Source organism: Vigna unguiculata, chromosome 3, assembly GCF_004118075.2.
Source record: "Vigna unguiculata cultivar IT97K-499-35 chromosome 3, ASM411807v1, whole genome shotgun sequence".
Lineage (NCBI taxonomy): Eukaryota > Viridiplantae > Streptophyta > Magnoliopsida > Fabales > Fabaceae > Vigna > Vigna unguiculata.
In genome coordinates, this window is record NC_040281.1 from 25917462 (window position 1) to 25936209 (window position 18748).

The 18748-nt window shown below is 39.8% G+C and overlaps 1 non-coding gene across 1 annotated transcript; it reads right to left on the bottom strand.

Annotated features, from left to right (window-relative positions):
* Positions 1 to 10583: 10583 nt before the first annotated feature.
* LOC114180046 lies at positions 10584 to 10690 on the bottom strand. The gene has a single exon (XR_003603622.1). It is a non-coding gene; the product is annotated as a small nucleolar RNA R71 (small nucleolar RNA).
* Positions 10691 to 18748: the final 8058 nt, after the last annotated feature.

Below are 18748 nucleotides of genomic sequence, written 5' to 3' on the forward strand. Positions count from 1 at the left end.
CATGCTTGGGATGGTCTATATGACTAGGGGATTGAATGCACATGTGAGGTGTTATAAGGCCTGGAACATTATAGAATGCAATGCCTTTCATTAGGGGTAGTCTAGACTAAGGCACTTAGCGCTTGGCGGTACGTGTCCCCCGCCAAGCGATCTGGAAGCGGCTGTGCCTGGCAGTACGTGTCCCCCGCCAGGCGATTTTACTGCAGCAGTATTGGTGTTCTTGATTCTGTGGGCGTGATGCTTCAAAGGTGGGATTGCTGGTGTTCCTTGAGTTGTGGCTCGGAACGTATCCCTTGAGTTGTGGCTCGGGATAAGGGTTAAAGCACGTGGTATTCCTTGAGTTGTGGCTCAGAATAACATCTCTTGAGTTGTGGCTCAGGATAGCGGATGAACACGAGGAACTTTTGAGTTGTGGCTCGGGTTGGCGAGTGTTACCAGTGTGAGTGTGCTGGTTGTGGCCAGTACGGATAGGTCCAGATAGATTGCCCTTCTAAGTAGTTGACTGATGAGTTTGGTAGTCTTGGGACGTTGCGAACTATGTTCGTATTTGGGAACTCCACCTGGCGTTACGGTTTATGATCCGTAACATGGTTTCTCGCACGTGCTCTATCGGTTGTGGCCGATAGGTATGGCAGCAAGTCACCTAGAAGTAATCACTAGAAGATGTAGAACATGAATAACTTGGTTGTGGCCAGGTGTATGAATCAAAGGAAAGGAAATCCTTTGGAATGATTGTGTTGTTTATATTGATATGTTGTATATGGTATATATAATTGTATATGTTTTATCTGTTAAGCTCACCTTATCTGCTTGTGTTTGGCGATGATCGTATACGCGGTATACATGAGCAAATGGTGTTGCAGGTGGGTCTGGTGAGACGTAGAGCCGGAGCGGGGCTAGTCTTGGGGAGTTTCTCTCAGAGTTTTTACATTGTCGTTAAGATTTCAAATAATTTGTAATTATTGGTAATACTGAACTATTTGATAATTATAAGAGTAATTATGTTCTTGGATTTTGAGTTATTATTGAAGTAATAAAAGATGAGAAAGGACTTCAGGATGAGCAAAGATGGTATCCTACGCTTCAGAGAGAGGGTATGTGTACCCAGCATCGGGTATTCAGGAAGATGCTCTTTGATGAAGGGCATAAGAGTCATCTTAGCATACATCTAGGTATGACTAGATGTACAAGTACTTGAAGGCGACTTTCTGGTGGATTGGCATGAAAACTGATGTGGCAGATTATGTAGCATCTTGTTTAGTGGCCAAAAACGAAGATCGAGCATCAGAGGCCAGGTGGTACGTTGGAGCCTCTTGAATACCACAGTGGAAATGGGACAGCATTTCATGGACTTTGTTACACACCTGCCAAGGTCGGTGAGGGGGCATGATTCTATTTGGTAATAGTGGATAGATTGACAAAGTGTGCCCACTTCTTGCCAATCAATTAGAAGATGTCCCTAGATAAATGGCAGAGCTGTATGTCAGGGAGATAGTCAGGTTGCATGGTGTGCCTCGAGTATCATCTCAGATAGGGATCCGAGGTTCACCTCGAGATTCTGGCAGTCATTGCAGAACACCTTGGGCACTCAATTGAGAATGAGTTCGGCATATCATCCTTAGATTGATGGCCAGTCTGAGAAACCAGACAGTCTCTGGAGGACTTACTGAGAACATGTGTCCTGGATCACCTCAGGACGTGGAGTGATGTGCTACCACTGGTGGATTCACATATAATAATAGCTATCATTCCAGCATTGGGATGACACCTTATGAGGCTTGTATGGCAGGAGATGTCGGACACCTTTGTGTTGGCAGCAGGATGGAGAGTATGACAGGAGATGTCGGGACGTGGAGTGAAGTGCTACCGCTGGTGGAGTTCACTTATAATAATAGCTACCATTCTAGCATTGGGATGGCACCTTTTGAGGCCTTGTATGGCAGGAGATGTTGGACACCTTTGTGTTGACAGCAGGATGGAGAGATTGTGGTACTTGGTCTAGAATTCTTACAACAGACTACTGAGAAAGTAAGGTTAATACAGGATTAGAAGCGTGCAACTCAAGTCGGTAGAAATCCTACGTAGATAAGAGGAGAAGGCCCTTGAGTTTGAGGCTGGTGACCACGTGTTTCTCAGAGTTACACCTACAACAGGTATTGGGAGAGCGTTGAAGTCGAGGAAGTTGACTCCTCAATTCATCGGTCCGTATCTGATTACGAGGCAAATCGGACGGGTGGCGTACGAGATTGCATTGCCACCTGATGAAGGATTATCTTGTTCCTTTTTAAGATTACTGAATAGTGTGAGTTGATTAAGAAAGCTAAGTGAAATCCCCACTGGACATTAAGATATCAAGCTATCTAATGTGAAGGTTCCTTTCACAAAGCTCAAGAGAAGAAGATGATGGATTGATCAAAACAACAAGGAAATGGAAAGCACATAAACCATAGAAAACCAAGAACAATTAAAGGAAGAAGTAAAAATAAAATGGAAAGGAAAGAATGGTAAAATGTGAGAAGCACGCCACTACAAGGCTAGGCTAGAAGTCATGGCAACCTTGAAAATGAGTGGATGTGTGCCACCACTTGCTATGCAAGATAAGGCTTAAAAGTATTCACTCCCTAGGGAGGAAACTCTCACAAATGGTTGAGACACAGAGTGTTTTTACTTCAAAATGTTCAACCCTTTTACATGTCTAGGAGCACCCCTTATATATAAGAGTTTAGGGGCCTCTAAGCAATAAAAGATACCTAAGGATGTCTCTACAAAAACCTAACTCTAGCTTCTAAAACTAGGTCAAATAAGGTTACAAAAGTGAGAGACAAAAGAGCTAACTATGGTGTGTGCAAGGCTAATTTCGTTCTAGCATAAAAGGAGACCAAGAATGTGTCTCATATGTCTCTAAAAGTGGCCATAGTGTGCTAAAAACAAAGGAGACCAAAGGTACACAGGTACACTTGCTTATGCCTTTTTCTTTATGCTTTATGCCTTTGCTTTACTCTCTCCTCCACATCATTTATGCTCCCCAATCACCATGCGCCACCTAGCATTGCTTTCTTACTCCTAATTAACCCACAAAGCAAATAAACATAGATTAGCATGTTGGCTTAAGTCAAGTCAACTATAGTCAACAAGTCAAACCTAGTCAAAGGTAAACAAGTCAACTAAAGTTGATTCAACTAAGTCAACTTAGGGAATCAAAAATAACAAACACAAATGAAAGGGATGAAGAGTTAATGAACTCCTTTCTAAACATGCTTAGTCTTCTTAAGCATGTGCCTCCATCCTTGGTTGGGGTCAATCCTTGATCATCCTCCCTTCCTTGGAGAGAATTTGACCACAAATTCTTTAAGCCTTTGTAGATGGAGCTTGACTTGATTTGGGGGAGGATTTGTGCCTCCCTTTTTTGAGCTCTAGTTCCATCCTTTCTAAGGATATTACCCTTAGCTTGGTTAGGCCATCTTTATTTATAGAGTACTCTTCCTCTCTTGCTTGTGCTTTGGGCCTTCCTTTTTGGCTTGGGAAGAGAAAGAAGAGTGATGCACATCTTTCTTTGGAAGAATTTTTTGTAGGCAAGTAACACCTTAGTGAAAGCTTGCCCCTTTTCTTTTCTTCTTTGTCTTTTCTTATTATATTTCTATCCTTATTAACTTCTTGAGGTGATAGAGGTTGTAAAGTGGTCTTTTTCCCATTTATGAAGAAAATGTATTGGTTGGTATGACCATCATGTAAAGTTTGTTTATCAAATTGCATGGCCTACCTAGTAAGATATGTGTGACTTCCATGGGAACAACATCACATAGCACCTCATCTTTGTAGCTTCCTATAGAGAAGTTAATTAGGACTTGTTTATTGACATCTATTTCTCCCTCTTTACTTATCCAAGCAAGCTTGTAGGGCTTAGCATGAGGAATGGTCTCTAAGCTAAGCTTTTCCACCAACCTTGTGCTAGCTACATTGGTACTACTTCCTCCATCAATACTTAGAGAGCAAATCCATTTGTTAATTTTGCATCTAGATGAAAAATGTTTTCTCTTTGAGTTGGCTCAAGCTCACTTTGATCTTGACCTATCATGCGCCTTAATAACATAGGGTCTTCTCAAAATTTTAGTTTTACTAGAGGAAGAAGATTTTTTTGAAAGAGAATGGGGAGATAAGTGTTCACTTTCAACATCATTACTCTTCTTTAAGATCATGGTCCTCTTGGTTGGGCAATTTAAAGCAATGTGATTATAACCCAAACATTTAAAACATTAATAGAACTTGATCTTGGAGAAGTAGAATGGTGATGTGATCACTTGGTGACTTACTTTTACTTGGTGGTTCTTGATGAGAGTTAGAAGGGAACTTATCATGTTTCATTTTAATCATTTCCCTTCCATGAGTGACTAAAGTAGTGGTTGGGTGAGTAACTCTTCCTTACCCTTCTTTTTCTTTTCAATTGAATTTCAATCCCAAGGGCAAGTGTGAAAACATTTTCAAGAGTGGAGTACTCATACAACTCTACTTGGTCTTGTATGTCTCTCCTAAGACCACTCACAAATCTTTTTATTTTGTCTTTGTTAGTTTCTTTTATTCAACCTTACGCATTTGAGACTCTAATTCTTTAAACTATTCACTCACACTCATAGAACCTTGGTGAAGCCTTTGGAGCTTCAAAGAAGTTCCTTCCTATAGGAGGGAGGAACAAATCTAGCGTGCATAAAAGTTTTAATGTCCATCCAAGAAGCCACGGGTGGCCCTTGGTCATAATTCTTACAAACTTTATGCCACCAAGTATTGGCATACTCCAAAAATCCTAAAACTACTAGATCAACTTGGTGCTTGATCCTTTACATGATTTCAATGAAAATTTGATCAACTTTAGCTTCCCAATCAAGGAAGATTTGGGATCACTTCCACCATAGAAGTTAGGAATCTTTGGAGTTTGCTTCTCTTGTGATCGGTTGCGACTAGAATGCCCTCTTTTCCTAGCCTCTCTTTCTTGCTCTTAGCTTCAAGCCTTTGAATGTGCTCTTGGATTCTTAGGTCACTTTGCTCCTTGTCTTTTCTTAATTGTTCAAAGGCCTCCTTCCTAGACAACTCCAAATCCCGAAGCAATCTCATCAATGGTATTGTTTTGTTGGTGTAGGTGCATTTGATGAACTTGTCATGATTCCTACAACAAAAACACTCAAATGCAAGACAAAATAATGGATTAGAGGTTAGACAATATGAAAATCGAGACCAAATCCAACCCAAAATGTAACCCAAGTGTTTAGATCACTCTCCCAAAGTAACAAGGCAAGGCTACACTCAAAGCTCCTCCAAAGGAGTGAAGCAAACACTTTTAAAAACTTGTTCAAAACCTTTCAAATGCAAGACAAGTGATTCGGCCACAACATCCCAAGAGTTTCAGAAAGAAAACTACTAAGACAAAACAAAGAACACCTAGTGACAAGCAAGAAAGCACCAAAACAAGGAAAGCTAAACTCTAAAGAAAAAAAGTTTGAGACAAAAATTTTAACAAGACTAAACAAGAAAAAGCACATTTAAGGACTCTATGGAAAGAATTTGAACAAGCCAAGATTATACCTCAAATCATGCATACACCATGAAAGATCATAACCAAGTCAAAACATGGAACTAATTTGCCAATATCACCCAAAATCCAAGTATAAAATTGTAGCATAACACCTAGTAAAAATGGCCAAATGGATTCACCAAGCATTGTAAAAGCTCTTGGCCAAACTGTTTTTGGTCTTGAAAACACTTCTTCTTTTCAAAACTAGGTACTTAAAATGATGAGAAGGATGTTTTAGGGTGTCTGAACACTAGTTCCTTAAATTAGGTCAAAATCAATTTCAAGGAGCATACAACAACACAAGGCATAGATCTCATGCAATAGTTCAAAACTTAGAAACAAGAACAAGAAAACTCAAAGAAGCATATGACAAGAGACTCAAGCAAAAGTTAGACACATTTAAAGACTCAACATGACATACACAAAGACACAAACATGTAGCTATCATGCATTTAAACTCATGGATTTGAGGCTCAAAGACTAAGCATCCAAAGACATGTTATCCAACCACATTTAGGAGCTTAAAGAGGTGCAAAACCGTAGCCAAATTGCCACAAAAGAACCTGAAAACGTTGATTCACGTATTCTTGGCAGATCTGACCTTTGCTCACTAATTTGATCATAACTTTCTCCACAGAACTCCAAATGCATTGGTTCTTTTTTTCTGGAAACTATACTCAAAGAGCTTTCTTTTGACACTAAAAACGTAATTTTTGGACCGCTGAGCTGGTGTAGTTTAATGTTTTAAAATCGTCACGTTTTCTGCCAGCACTGTTTTTGTGTGTCATGGAAGTGGATTTGAACCATACCAAGATAGCTACAACAAAACAAGGTTAGCACATGAAAAACACCATATTCAAGATAACCTAGGCTCTAGATACCAAATGATGAAGCATTATCTTGTTCCTTTTAAGATTACTGAATATGGTGTGAGTTGATTAAGAAAGCTAAGTGAAATCCCCACTGGACATTAAGATAGCAAGCTATCTAGATGTGAAGGTTCCTTTCACAAAGCTCAAGAGAAGAAAATGATGGATTGATTCAATACAACAAGGAAATGGAAAGCATATAAACCATAGAAAACCAAGAACAATTAAAGGAAGAAGTAAACATAAAATAGAAAGGAAAGAAATGGTAAAAATGTGAGAAGCACACCACTACAAGGCTAGGCTAGAAGCCATGGCAACCTTGAAGATGAGTGGATGTGTGCCGCCACTTGCTATGCAAGATAAGGCTTAAAAGTATTCACTCCCTAGGGAGGAAACTCTCACAAATGGTTGAGACACAAGAGTGTTTTTACTTCAAAATGTTCAACTCTTTTATATGTCTAGGAGCACCCCTTATATAGAAGAGTTTAGGGGCCTCTAAGCAAATAAAAGATACCTAAGGATGTCTCTACAAAAACCTAACCCTAGCTTCTAGAAACTAGGTCAAATAAGGTTACAAAAATGAGAGACAAAAGAGCTAATTATGGTGTGTGCAAGGCTAATTTCGTTCTAGCACAAAAGGAGACCAAGAATGTGTCTCATATGTCTCTAAAAAGTGGCCATAGTGTGCTAAAAACAAAGGAGACCAGAGGTACACAGGTACACTTCCTTTATGCCTTTTTCTTTATGCTTTATGCCTTTGCTTTACTCTCTCCTCCACATCATTTATGCTCCCCAATCACCATGCACCACCTAGCATTGCTTTCTTACTCCTAATTAACCTACAAAGCAAATAAACATAGATTAGCATGTTGGCTTAAGTCAAGTCAACTATAGTCAACAAGTCAAACCTAGTCAAAGGTCAACAAGTCAACTAAAGTTGATTCAACTAAGTCAACTTAAGGAATCAAAATAACAAACACAAATGAGAGGGATGAAGGATTAATGAACTTCCTTTCTAAACATGCTTAGTCTTCTTAAGCATGTGCCTCCATCCTTGGTTGGGGTCAATCCTTCATCACCACCTCACTTGGCAAACCTGCACAATGTCTTCCACGTATCACAACTGAGGAAGTACGTGGCGGATCCTACTTATGTGCTGGAGCAAGATGATGTCCAGGTGCGTGAGAATCTGACGTTGGGAGTTGGACCGGTGATAATTCTAGATTCTGAAGTCAAACAACTCAGAGGGAAGGAGATTCGGACGGTGAAGATTCTCTAGAATGAGGCAACCCAGGAGATGACTTGGGAGATGCAGGATCTCATGAGGAAGTCTTATCCTCACCTATTTGCTGGTAAGTCCTATTTTCGAGGATGAAAACTTTTAAAGGTGGGGGTAATGTAAGACCCGTGAAAAGTAATTAATTAAATAAATAAATAATTAATAAATGCGAGTAGAAAGAGCCTTTATGACATTAATTATTGTTTGATGTGATGTGAAAAAGTACTAGCTCAAGTGGTTGAGAGTACTTTGGTTGTGTGAGAGGACTTGGGTTCAAGTCCTATGTATGCCAATTATGTGTGGTTGTTTTACTATTAATTTTTAATAATATGTATGAGTATGGAATGATAATGTAACCTTATACTGATTGGAGTGTATCACAAAATATGAATTGGCATAGTGGTTATGCTTTGGCTCTATGAGTGGAGGGTCACGGGTTTAAACTTGGTTGGGAAAGAAACTAGAACTTTATTGTTTTAAGTGTAGTTTTGGAGGGAATATGAGAGGGCAAAAGAAAACCTAGAAGGGGAAGTGATGAGTCATTATTTTCTTCCATTCCACTAGCCTTTGTGCACCCATTAGACAGTTGATTAGTGCTTAATTGTTCATCATTAGAGTGTTTTTCATCTGTTGGGCTTTATTGGGTCACTGTTCCGAATTTGGACTAATTTCACAAAAAATAGCACCCATTGAGGGTTTTGCGTTTTTATTTCGTTTTCTATATTGGGCAGCTTGTTTGTGATTTCATTGACTTGGAACAATACCCATTCATGGGGTGTTCGCATTTATATATGATAACACCGTTTTGCATTCCATTTAAGCTTTGAAATCTCTATTTTTGCTCTTAAATTGCGTTTTCAGATTTCATAAGTTAGGGTTCTTGGTTCTGTTTTTGTGATTCCAGTTTTGAAGATTTTAATTGCTCATTTCCATGTCTAGCTAAATTCTTGTATTGACTCCTTGATGAAAAATGCAATGAAGCTTTGAGGTTGTGCTTGTTTTGTGAAATCTGCCATATTTTCGTTCTAAATTCGTGGGATGCATGTGGTGAATCTGTTAATGCTTAATTTATAGAGTAATTGCATATGTTTTGGTTAAGATAAGCTCATGCTTAATGTATGTAGCTTGGTTGTCACGAAATTAAGGATGTGTGCATTGCTTAATTGCATAATGAAGGTAGATTGTAATTTTCGCTTAGTAAATTATTATCTAGTGGATTGAGATAAGGCAGAGTTGGTGTTAATTTGGTGGCCTATGATAAGTGAAATTGCGTTTAAATCAAGGATGTCAATACGGTTTTAATCACTGTAGCATTTAATTTAATCTGTTGATTAACATTCTGAATCTGTCTGCCAACCCCCCCCCCATTGTGTTATTGTTGTGTTCATCTGGAAATTTCTCTTTGAATGAAAATATTGGTCATTGGGAGACGACTTGGTTCACTTTCATATACTGCATTTAATATGTTTTAATTTGGTGGGGTACGACCTTTATCAAATTTGGCGCCGTTGCCGGGGACCAATCGTTTGGTTCAAAGTAAAATTTCAGTGTGTTTGTGTTATGTGTTTTGGTGTGTGTGTAGTTCAAGTGTGGTTGAGTTGGTATATGTTCATCATGATGTTAATTTTGTGTTAAGTTCAGTGTCTGTTTCCATTCCTGTGTGTTTCTGTGTAGTGCAGTGAATAGTATCGCGGCGCGCATGAATATTGTCATTTGTAGTAGTGAATAGTGTATGAATAGTGTCTGAATCTGACATTTAACTTCTGGAATTTTGTTCTGGTAGCTACGGTGCTTATTTTGACTTGAAATTTTTCCCCCCACTTTTAAGACATTGAACTTAATAGGAAAAATAGCTGGAGCAGTTGGTATTGTCTGAATTAAGAGATTAAAAAATATTTGGACTGATTTTTAGTGAAACTTCAAAGGACCATAACTTTTGCTCTGGTTATCAGAATCAATAGTATTTTATATGCATTTGGGGTGGAATTTGATTTCCTACCTTGTCGGAACCGGCTATGCCGGTTTGCAAACTTGAAAATGCCATTTTCTACATTTCAGCAATGTTTTTTGTGATTTTTCTTCATTTTTTCCACTTTTGAAAAATTGTCAAAAATACTTGTGCTTTGAGTTTTGATCTGATTTTTTTGTGCTTCTGTTTGACCACTCAAGGGAATAGCCTACCAAATTTCAAGTCATTTGGAGTTCGTTTGAGTATACTTGTAGTTATACCCTATGTTATGCCAATATCACTACAATTAATGCTTTTTGGTGCATGACTAGGGGAAACCCAAGTGAATTACAACCATTTGACCCAGAGATTGATAGGACATTCCACAAAGGAAGTAGGCATCTTAGGAATCCGTCTTTGCATGCTCAATATTCAGTGACTTTTCCTGACTCTTCTGATTCTCGTCATACTCCTGACACTTCTCATTCCTTGCATTCTAAGCATACTGTTTATTCTGAGCATTTTGATTTTCATATTGATAACATGGCTCAACCTCCTCCACCTCATGAGAGAACCATGAGTGAGCTCACTACACCAGAGTTCACTTATGATAGTTTATGCATTCAATACCCTGAGGAGGAAGTTCCATTTGTGCTAAAAACTGGTTTAATACACTTGTTGCCAAAGTTTCATGGCCTTGCAGGTGAGGACCCGTGCAAACACTTGAAGCAGTTTCATGTCGTCTGTTCCACCATTAAGCCTGCAGATGTACAAGAGGACCATGTATACTTGAAGGCTTTCCCTCATTCTTTGGAGGGTAATGCGAAAGACTGGTTGTACTACCTAGCACCCAGGTCCATCACAAGCTGGGATGACCTGAAGAGATTGTTCCTTGCCTAGTTCTTTCCTGCTTCAAGGACAACAACCATAAGGAAGGAGATTTCTGGCATCAAGCAGCAATCTAGGGAAACCCTTTATGAGTACTGGGAGAGGTTCAAGAATCTCTGTTCGAGCTGTCCACACTATCAGATCTCTGAACATCTCCTTCTGCAGTATTTTTGTGAAGGTCTGCACCACATGGATCGAAATATGATTGATGCCGCAAGTGGTGGTGCCCTTGGTAACATAACCCCAGCTACAGCCAGACAAGTAATAGAGAACATGGCTTCAAATTCTCAACAATTTGGCACAAGGAGTGATGCCATAGTTGTTAGAGGTGTTCATGATGTAGGGGCAGCCGAGTACACGAAGAAATTAGAAAGTAAGATTGATGCTCTTACCACACTGGTCAATCAACTTGCTTCCAATCAGAGAGCTCCAGTTGCAAGAGTTTGTGGCCTTTGTACATTTGTTGATCATTTTACAGACTCTTGCCCAGCATTGCAACAACAGGCTGCTTCTTCTTCTTCTACACCAATGGATACACCTCAGGCCTATGCAGCAAATATTTTCAACAACAGTAGGCCCCAACATCAACAACAGAACCATGATTTGTCAACAAACAGATATAATCCAAAATGGAGAAATCACCTTAATTTGAGATGGGGAAACCAGGGTAACCAGCAGCCCCAACAATTTCAAAATGTGCAGCCACCTCCACAACAAAGAGTTGCACCTGCACAAGCTGCTCCGGTTCCACCTGTACCCACACCAGCTCCTCCTGCTGTAGCACCTACACCTTCTTCTTCTACTTCATTGGAGGAGTTAGTCAGGATGATGACCCTTCAAAATATGCAATTCCAGCCGGAGACTAGAGCCTCAATCCAGAGTTTGACAAATCAAATGGGGTAGATGGCCACTCAGCTAAACCAGGCACAGGCTAAGAAATCTGACAAGCTTCTATCACAAACGGTGGAAAATTCGAGGAATGTAAGTGCCATTACATTGAGATCTGGGAAGAACATTGAAGTTCCCACTCTCGAGCCTACACCTTCAAAGGAAGTCGACCTTGCCACACTTCAGAGAAAGCGTGATGCTCATGCAGCTGGTCCTTCCACATCTGGTGTGACTTCTACGCCTTCCACCTCTATTGTTGCACCTTCCATACCTCTTCCTTTCCCTCCAAGAGACATTCCAAGCAAAAAGATGGAAGAGGTTGACAAGGAGATCTTAGAAACATTTAGGAAGGTGGAGGTGAACATACCTTTGTTGGATGCCATTAAACAGATTCCCAGATATGCAAAGTTCTTGAAGGAGCTATGCACGCACAAGAGGAGGCTAAAGGGAAACAAAAAGATCAGCATGGGCAAAAATTTGTCAGAATTGATAGGTAAATATGTTCCTCAGATTCCTAAGAAGTGCAAGGACCCAAGTACATTTTGTGTACCCTGCATCATAAGTAACAATAAATTGGAAAATGCAATGCTTGATCTTGGTGCTTCAATAAATGTAATGCCTCTGTCTATTTTTAAATCTCTTTCTCTTAGACCCCTGCAACCTACGGGTGTGGTGATTCAGTTGGCAAATAGAAGTGTTGCCCACCCCACAGGTTTGGTTGATGATGTTTTGGTTCGTGTTGGTGAATTGATTTTCCCTGCTAATTTTTACATTCTTGATATGGAAGAGGGATTTTCACATGGTTCTGCACCAATCATTTTAGGCAGACCATTTTTGAAAACTGCACGAACCAAAATTGATGTCCATGCAGGTACTTTGTCCATGGAGTTTGATGATATTGTTGTGTGATTTAACATTCTGGATGCCATGAAACATCCTTCTGAGGATCATTCTGTTTTTCACGTGGATATTATTGATGATGCTATTGATGGATTGATTTCTGATTTCCACTCTTTGCATGCATTAAAACATTCATCTGTGTCTGAGTTATCTAAATTTGCATGCATTGATGTTCTTGATTCTAATTCTGATTCTGATTCTGATGATGCTGAATATGATATGGATAATGTTGAATCTATTGAGTTTGACTCTTTGGATGTTGTACCTATTGACTTTGATGTTATACAATCAGGTTGCACTAACCATGTTGCAGGAAGTACATATGCATCTGATTGTTATGCTCAAGTACAAGCTATGGAACCCATTTCTCCCTCCCCTCTGGTTCCTGAAATTCAGCCAGCATCTAGTACTCCAGAGTTGAAACCACTGCCAGACAACCTTAAGTATGTGTACTTAGAGGAGGAGGACAAATTGCTTGTCATCATTTCCACCTCCCTCACTGTTGAACAAGAGCAGAGGTTGTTGCACGTTCTTAAAAAGCATAAGAAGGCAATTGGATGGACATTGGCTGACATCCCTGGTATTAGTCCATCAACATGCATGCACATGATATTGTTGGAAGATGGAGCAAAGCCAGTGAGACAGCCATAGAGGCGACTCAACCCTGTCATCTCGGATGTTGTAAAGAAGGAGGTGATCAAGCTTCTACAAGCTGGGATCATCTACCCCATTTCTGACAGTCAGTGGGTCAGCCCCATCCATGTTGTTCCAAAGAAGACAGGCCTCACTGTAGTCAAGAATGAAAAAGAGGAGCTGATTCCAACAAGAGTGCAAAACAGTTGGAGAGTTTGCATTGACTATAGAAGGCTAAATCAAGAAACCAGAAAAGACCACTTCCCCCTGCCTTTTATTGATCATATGCTTGAGCGCTTGGCAGGTAAGTCTCACTATTGCTTTCTTGATGGGTTTTCTGGTTATTTTCAAATTCACATTGCACCTAAGGACCAAGAGAAAACCACATTCACCTGCCCCTTTGGTACTTTTGCCTATAGGAGGATGCCGTTTGGCCTATACAATGCCCTTGGCACATTCCAGAGGTGCATGCTTAGCATTTTTAGTGATTTTCTTGAAAAATGCATAGAGGTGTTTATGGACGACTTTACTATATATGGGTCCTCATTTGATGCATGTTTGGATAGTTTGGACAGAGTTTTAAACATGTGCGTCCAATCTAACCTTGTTCTCAATTTTGAGAAATGTCATTTCATGGTAGAACAAGGCATAGTATTGGGGCATATAATTGCAAAAAAGGGCATTGAAGTTGACCCTGCCAAGATCTCAATTATTTCACAATTGCCTTACCCCTCTTCTGTGCGAGAGGTTCGTTCTTTTCTTGGTCATGCAGGGTTTTACAGGCGCTTGATTCAAGACTTCAGTAAGAAGGCCCTCCCACTGTCCAACCTACTGCAAAAGAATGTTGACTTCATCTTTGATGAAGGATGCAAAGAGGCTTTTGATTGCCTCAAGAAGGCCCTGACCACAACTTCAATCATTCAGGCGCCCAACTGGACAACCCCATTTGAGCTTATGTGTGATGCATCCAACTATGCATTAGGGGTTGTTCTAGCTCAAAAGATTGATAAGCAGCCGAGGGTAATCTACTACGCCTCCAGGACATTAGATGTTGCCCAATCAAATTACACCACAACAGAAAAAGAGCTCCTTGCGGTAGTTTTTGCACTTGAAAAGTTTTGATCTTATCTGCTTGGTTCTCCTGTTGTTGTGTTTACTGACCATACAGCTCTTAAGTACCTGTTGAAGAAGGCATAATCAAAACCTCGGCTGATAAAATAGATGCTCTGACTCCAAGAATTCGATTTGGAGATCCGTGATAGGAGCGAAGCACAAAACCTGGTTGCAGACCACCTAAGCAAGATTGAGAGGTCTACTGATGATGCTTCACCAATCCGGGATGACTTTCCCGATGAAAGTTTGTTGACACTCTCTACTTCTTCCTCACCTTGGTTTGCTAACATTGTTAATTATCTTGCTGCATCTGTTTTTCCTCCCCTAGCATCCAGAGCTCAATGTGATAAATTCAAGAGCAATGCTAGGTATTACATTTGGGATGACCCCTATCTGTGGAAAATGTGCAGTGATCAGGTTACCAGGAGATGCATTTCAGACCATGAGATTGACTTGGTCCTCAAATTTTGTCATTCATCTGCACCTGGTGGTCACCTTGGCACACAAAGGACAGCTCGTAAGGTGATAGATTGCGGATTTTATTGGCCCACCATCTTCAAAGATGCATGGAGGCTTTGTAGCACATGTGAGGAATGCCAACGAGAAGGAGGAGCCATTTCTTGGAGACAACAGATGCCTCAACAACCCATGCTATTTTGCGAGGTGTTTGATGTCTAGGGTATAGATTTCATGGGCCCTTTCCCTGTCTCTTTTGGTTTCACTTACATCTTGCTTGTTGTTGATTATGTTTCAAAATGGGTGGAAGCCAAAGCCACTAGAACTAATGATGCTCAAGTTGTTGTGGACTTTGTTAGGTCTCACATATTTTGCAAGTTTGGAGTTCCTCGAGCTATTGTTAGTGACCAGGGCACCCATTTTTGCAACAGATCCATGGGGGTTTTGCTTCAAAAGTATGGGGTCGTGCACAAACTTTCTACACCATATCACCCCCAAACTAATGGGCAAGCCGAGATCTCAAACAGAGAAATCAAGAGGATCTTGGAGAAGATTGTGCAGCCCAACAAGAAGGATTGGAGCAATAGACTTGAGGACGCTCTATGGGCTCACAGGACTGCTTACAAGGCACCTATAGGGATGTCTCCTTATCGGATTGTCTTTGGTAAGCCATGCCACCTTCCAGTGGAGATAGAGCATCGAGCATACTGGGCTGTCAAGTCATGCAACTTATCTCTTGATCAAGCTGGGAAGGAAAGGAAGCTGCAGTTGAACGAGTTAGATGAGATCCGTTTGGAGGCATATCAGAACTCTATGTTCTACAAGGAGAAGACCAACAAATTCCATGATAGCTCCATAGCTAGAAAGGAGTTTGTTGTTGGTCAGCAAGTTTTACTGTATAACTTCAAACTTGGACTCATGGGGGGTAAGTTGCGATCAAAGTGGATTGGTCCTTTTGTTGTTACTAATGTTTATCCTTATGGTGCAGTTGAAATCAAAAGCCAGTCCACTGATAAGAGTTTCAAAGTGAATGGGCATCGTCTGAAGCCATTCCTCAGCAATCCTGCCTTGGTGGATACTGTTGTGGAGGAAACTTCCATGCTTGACCCCACTGTTGTTTCACCATGATTCAGGGAGTTTTCTTTCCCCTTCTTCTTTACTTTTATTGCATTTGTCCAGGTCTGTCTGTCTGTTGTTGTTTCAGTTTGTTTGTTTCATTTTTGTTAATTTGTGTTAGTTAGTGTTATGTTTTTGCTTTCTGTTTGGAACACTCACTTCACTCTTGGAGGATGAGTTGTTGGTTACTCTATGGACTGATATCCTTGCTTTCTCTTTGCATGTCAAGTTGCTTTTGGCATTATTTTACCCTGTGTGAGAATTTGAGCCACTCTCTGTTCTTTGATTGTGTGATATATGCCTCTTAAATGCTTGCACAGTGGCCTTGGCTTGACTCTTTCTGAATGCTTTTCTGATTCACATGCATGTTGGGATATGATTTAGGCAATTTTGTTCTATGAGCCTATAGCCAGATGAGCCTACCTTCAACTGTTTTCGTTGATACCCCTTTTTGAGCTTGCATACCCTTTCATTGTTCTACAGCTCATTACAAGCCCTTAGCCTGAAAAAACCATGATTATTCCTACCTTAGGAAATTTTGGAGCTTTGGAATTGTTTTGAGAATGGGTGCTCAATTAAGTGTGGTTGCGCACAACAAGTGTGGTTGTGCGCGCACTTGTTGTTGGTTCTTGGAATTGCTCATTTGTACACCAAAGTGGGATTTCAAAATTGTTGTTCTCTACATGTTCTTTTTATAGAAAAAGAAAAAGAAAAAAAAAGAGAGAAAACAAAAAGAAAAGAAAAGAGAATAAAGAAAAGAAATAAAAAGGAGTTTGGATTTGAGCATTGTGTGAGAACCGAAGTTGGAAGTGTTGGTGTTTGGGATTACTTTCATGATTGATTGAGACTTATTCCCCATTGCTCCTCTATTTCCTTAGTTGCTTAGCTACTTATCCATATGTTCCACACCTTGTCCTCAGCTCTATTAAAACCTTGAAAAGTCCTTCTGATCTTGACCTGCATGTGTTTCTGGTTTGGTTGTTGGTTCTAGAGGCTTGCCAAGTCTGTTTGATGTTTGTTTTTCAAGGGTGCTTTGAGAGTAAACAGTAGCCTAGAGATTTGAGTGATACAGTGCATATTTCGTGAGGTTATGTCGCTTTCAATTCTCTCCTTGAGCTGAACTGAGTACTTGACATGTTTTGAATTGCTTGGATGATGTTCATGGATACCTTGCAGCTTTGAATCCTTCTGTGTTAGATGTGTTTCCATTTATCTGTGTCGAGTCTATTTGACATGTGTCTATTTTTTTTGTATCTTTTTGTCTCTCTTGTTATGTTTGTGATGGCCTTGCTTTGCTTTACTCTTTAATTTTGCCCAAGAGTGCAAAAGGGTAAGTGTGGTCGATTTTGATGAGTCATTATTTTCTTCCATTCCACTAGCCTTTGTGCACCCATTAGACAGTTGATTAGTGCTTAATTGTTCATCATTAGAGTGTTTTTCATCTGTTGGGCTTTATTGGGCCATTGTTCCGAATTTGGACTAATTTCGCATTATTTGGCCTAATTTTTGTTTTTAATTATTTTTAGGTATTTGGGTGAAGCAATTTTGGAGCTTGGACATTAATATTTAGTTGAAGAGACTTTCCACATCATTGCCACATCATTTCCATGTCATTTCCACGTCAGCAAAGTCAATGGGTCAACATTTGAGGCACAAAGTGGCATTTTTGTAATTCTACAGCTCGTAATGGCAGTTTTGTAAATATGAGTGGCAGGGGTGAAATGACTACGAAAATTAGGTCTGCATGGGAGGCCAGCCGCTACTTCATCTTCTCCATTCTCTCCAACTCCATTTTTCGTGCTCTAAGCTTCCATGGATGTCCCCCCTTGCGGTTTTTCACATTTTTGGGTCATTTTTACCGTTTTTATGCACTTTTGACATCACCCATTGAGGGTTTTGCGTTTTGATTTCGTTTTCTACATTGGGCAGCTTGTTTTGTGATTTCATTGACTTGGAACAATACCCATTCATGGGGTTTTCGCATTTATATATGATAGCACCGTTTTGCATTCCATTTAAGCTTTGAAATCTCTATTTTTGCTCTTAAATTGCGTTTTCAGATTTCATAAGTTAGGGTTCTTGGTTCTGTTTTTGTGATTCCAGTTTTGAAGATTTTAATTGCTCATTTCCATGTCTAGCTAAATTCTTGTATTGACTCCTTGATGAAAAATGCAATGAAGCTTTGAGGTTGTGCTTGTTTTGTGAAATCTGCCATGTTTTTGTTCTGAATTCGTGGGATGCATGTGGTGAATTTGTTAATGCTTAATTTACAGAGTAATTGCATATGTTTTGGTTAAGATATGTTCATGCTTAATGTATGTAGCTTGACTGTCACGAATTTAAGGATGTGTGCATTGCTTAATTGCATAATGAAGGTAGATTGTAATTTTCGCTTAGTAAATTATTATCTAGTGGATTGAGATAACGCAGAGTTGGTGTTAATTTGGTGGCCTATCATAAGTGAAATTGCGTTTAAATCAAGGATGTCAATACGGTTTTAATCACTGTAGCATTTAATTTAATCTGTTGATTAGCATTCTGAATCTGTCTGCCAACCCCCCTTGTGTTATTGTTGTGTTCATCTGGAAATTTCGCTTTGAATGAAAATATTGGTCATTGGGAGACGACTTGGTTCACTTTCATATACTGCATTTAATATGTTTTAATTTGGTGGGGTACGGCCTCTATCAGGAAGCCAAGAGGGGCTGGAAAACATCCTATAATGACCCCTAAATGAGAATTAAACACACTAAAAAGGCCAATTTTTCGTTTTAGTTTTGGACCAATTTTAGGAGACCTATAAAAGGTAGAATTTGGGAGAAAGAAGGGTTTTCTTCACTTTGGTTTGTTCTGGCTTGGGAGGAGAGCGAAATTTGGAGAGTGAGAGGTTGAATTGGGGGTGCAAGGGCTGAAGCAAAAGTAATTGTGAATCAAGGGTCCTTCGTCTTTCTCAATTTTGATCAATAATTCCAGGTTAGGGGTGCTGAATTTATGTGTATTTCAATATTGTATGTTTGTTGTGTTTTGCCCTCAATTGGTTTCTGTTTGATTAGGAAATTCGTGTGGTATGTGATGTAGTCCAGAATTTGGTTGAT